The sequence below is a fragment of the Mizuhopecten yessoensis genome, unplaced genomic scaffold (assembly GCF_002113885.1).
Source record: "Mizuhopecten yessoensis strain PY_sf001 unplaced genomic scaffold, ASM211388v2 scaffold5459, whole genome shotgun sequence".
NCBI lineage: Eukaryota > Metazoa > Mollusca > Bivalvia > Pectinida > Pectinidae > Mizuhopecten > Mizuhopecten yessoensis.
In genome coordinates this window covers 963,558-967,563 of record NW_018406060.1, presented here as the reverse complement: position 1 = coordinate 967,563, position 4,006 = coordinate 963,558, and the positions used below count along the sequence as shown (strand labels likewise).

The 4,006-nt window shown below is 35.5% G+C and overlaps 1 long non-coding RNA gene across 1 annotated transcript in view; it reads left to right on the top strand.

Annotated features, from left to right (window-relative positions):
• The first annotated feature begins 400 nt into the window (after positions 1–400).
• The window catches only part of LOC110450724, a 15,423-nt gene continuing 11,817 nt past the window's right edge, over positions 401–4,006 (top strand). The window contains exon 1 of the long non-coding RNA XR_002463005.1: positions 401–497. This is a non-coding gene — a long non-coding RNA (uncharacterized LOC110450724). The remainder of the gene's footprint in view (positions 498–4,006) is intronic.

Below are 4,006 nucleotides of genomic sequence, written 5' to 3'. Positions count from 1 at the left end.
AGATATATTTAACCCTTTCACCACTGTAGACGATAATGGACTCGCCCTGATAAATGTAATGGTAGAGTCTACTTGAGATACTTAGGGGTGAAAGGGTTAAACAGAATAAGATTATGGCATACATAATATAATGCCTATACCCAATTTTATAAAGTTATTTGAATAGAAAAGCGTTATAACATACACTGTTCATATAGTTATGTAAGATCTGTACAGGATAATATTTCCTTTTGTTTTTCACAAATCCTATACACAGTGATATCATGTCCATATTATTCTATAGGATTATTCTATTTCATTGTTATCATTGTATAATTGTTGTAATAATATGCCTATGAGCCGCAAGGCTTCAAGCTGATAAACAATACAATGTGAGTTTGGGAGAAGGTGAGAACATGTCATATTGATGATCTGTAACCATACTTCAACACCGTCCTACCTGAAACGATTCTTGTTTTATCCCACCAATTTCAAAATAGGATTCGGCCTGTACGCAAGTATGTATGTTACTCTTTGTCATTGCTCTAGCAACTTCATTCCTCAACGATATTTCATGAAACTTGATACAAGTGTTTGGAATGACAATGTCTTAAACAAGCTTACGCTTCAGGTTACTGCGTTAACGATCAAGGTCACCTTTACTATTTTTACCAAAAACTTTATCATCGCTCTTTAAGCGACTTCATTTCCTCTTACATATGTCACAATGTGTGAATGCGAGGGGATTTGTATCATTTGTGATGCCTTGTTCCGCTTTGAGTTAAAACTATGTAACATTTATGCTTGTTCAATGAATAGAACAGCCATCGCCCGGGGGTGGGTCATTGGTATCCAACGTAACAACTATGATGTCATAATACTGATGACATCAACAATTGGTCCATGGCATTCATAGCCTATATGAATGCCAACTGAATTTGGTAGAGTTATATAGTGGCAATGCCATACGATTGTAAATATATAGTTGTGCACCTCACTTTCATTTTTTGATTGATTTATGGCCCTTTGTTGAAAAACCAGATAAATTCTTGTTCGAACAACTTCTACATTTGTCTACCGAATTCAACTAAACTTTAAAAATATGGTAACCAAACCCTGATGTTGTGCATCCATTAATTTTTCATTCTGACCCTTTTAATGAGTTATGGCACTTTCTGAAAAATTGGAAAAACTTGTAGGCTGATTTCAACAAAACTTGATGCATATAATAAGTACCCCGTCATTGTTCATCTTTATATTATTTTTTCATTCCGACACTTTTATGGAATTATGGCCCTTTGTTAAAAGATTTTAAACTGTTCTTTTAATGTTTTGTTTTCACCATTTTGCCCAGAGTTATCGCCCTCTTTGAATCGTGTGATTTCAATCTTTATCTGGGCAACTCCTTCTAAAGTAATAGACTTAAATGATTTTTTTTACTCATGACCGATTCTTCATGCATGCAGTGGTGCACCTCACTTTCATTTTTTCTTTCAGCCATTGATGTAAGATTTTCTTCAAAACAAAGTAGGGGGCAGGGGTTATTAGTTAGCCAGTGGCTTATAGTTGTAGTTCTCACTGGAGAGATCTCTGTCAAATATTCGGTTCCTAGTTGAACAGCTAGGAAAAACAAGTTGGCTACCAGGCAGGCATCAAACATTTTGACAGGTCCAATTTGTTATTGCTTTTTCTCAAGAAGTTTAGGACAAATCTTGATGATCAAATATTGTTGATATATATAAGTTTCCTTGATACATAGTTTCGCCTGTTTAATTTTGAGACTTATCTTGAATTAAACGAGATGGCAGCCATCTTGGATTTTGTCAGTTGAAGATCGTTTACATTACATTTATATATCTGAAGCATAACTTGACAGACATTTCATAAATTTGATTTGTAGATTCCTCTGGGTCCTTAAGTTTTATATTTTCAATTTTGTGTCTGATAAAAAAACAAGTGGATTGCCAGGCAGACGTTTTGTATCTGAGTGTTGAAGATTTTCATAACTATATTCAACAAGTAAAACATAGGTCTTATTCAAATGTCTTAAAGTTAAAATGTTCTTGTTCCTTAATTTTGTATATTTAATTTTGAGCTTTACACAGCTTGATTAGGGACAAAAATATAATGAAAAGAAATGAGAAAATTATCTTTTTCCCTATGGGCCTGTGCCTCCCACCTTTTACTCATTTGGAATCTTTGAAATTCAAAGATGGTCCAAGTCTCATGACAGTGTTCTTGTTGATTGCATGCACAAACACATGAATTTCCTAACATTTGGTTTTTAGCTCACCTGGCCCAAAGGGCCATGGGACCTTATGCCGTACTGCGGCGTCCGTCAACTGGAGGACGTAGGGTCATGATATTTGGCCAGTAGGTACCTGGGATGGAGTGCTATAAAGTGTCCCCATTAAAATGACCTTGACCTACTTTCAAACAACAATATCCTAAGAACTTTTTGGACTAGAATCATGATACTTGAGTATGTTATGTAGACCAGAAGTGCATTTTTTTTTTTAATTACAGTATTGAGATCAATGGTCAACTTCAAGTGCTAGTCGGGGGTCAAACCTAAACATTGGTTAAAAACAGTCTTCTTCTCAAGTTCCATAAGGTACAGGGTCATGATATTTGGCCAGAAGGTGCCTGGGATGGAGTGCTATACATTTCCTCATTAGAATAACATTGACCTACTTTCAAGGTCACAGGGGTCAAATATGTTAAAAACTTCAAACAATGATGTCATAACGAGCATTTGGTCTAGTCATGATACATGAACCTTGGTATATTATGAAGACCAGCTGTGAATCTTTTTCTTTTACTCGGTACTCTACGTTTATAAATCCTCTTGGGAAGAAAATTACTCAGTTCTTATTAGATTGTTGTCACTGTCATTCAGTGAGATCCTGAACTTCATAGCACTTTATAAAATTAAGCTCTACAGGGACAGTATAATATAGTCTCGCGACAGTGGCTTTGTTGATTGCATGCACAAGCACATGAATTTCCTAACATTTGGTATTCTTTCCATGAGTCATGGAATGATCACCAAATGTTATATTCATCTGTTTGTGCTTGCTTTTGACATGGTCCCTGTCATTTTGAAATGTATATATTGATAATATAGCCCCGCTATGACCTCTGGGGGGTATATAGTATTCATAGATATATGTCATGGTTAATATGCAGAATTGTCTTTCATTTTTATTGGGTTAGTAATGCAATGAAGTTAAGGGGGAAGGGTTATACTGGAATTACCCTGTTCGTCTGTCGTCCGCAGTAACCAGTAACTTGTACAGAAAACTCATCCTTAACTAACGGGTGGATTTCATTGAAACTTTGCATGAATGGTGGATATCTTATGTAGTTGTTGTGCATTGGCATTTTAATTTGGGACTTCTGCCCTTTTTGATGGAGTTGTGTTCCTTTGTGCGAAATACTTGTCCATGCAACTCCTCCTACACTTACAGGTGGATTTCTTTAGCCATTGGCTTAAAGTTCTAGTTGTATTGAGCCTTTAAAATAATGCTGTAAATTATAATGATGTTTGTGACTCCCCTGCAGGTTGGGGAACATGAAAAGAATACACCTGCTGTTTCCCCCTCTGCATGAGCGTAAAAGGCGACTAATGTGGGGATCCCTCTGCAGAATTGGGGATTTGCTTTTGTGTCCTCCTTTCGGGGACATAAAAGTGAACAAATAATTCTGTATCTACATTTTATTTTTTTAATTTTTTGTTATTTTATTTTGTTTTTGTTTTTAATGAAATTTTCAATGAAATAGTGATTAACTCATTACTGGTGGGAGACTATATTGCTTTGCATTAGTTAGCTTTTAGCTTACAATTCTGGTTTATATAGGAGTGGGGGTATTAGTTAGCCTTTGGCTTACAGTATCTGACCTTCAAAGGTGGTCCAGGTAATTCAGCACTTCATAGAACTTTACAACATTAAGCTACAGGCAAAATATACCCTTTTCTCTGAGTTATAGATGCCTTTCTATTGTATATTTGAAAGTTAGAAAAAAA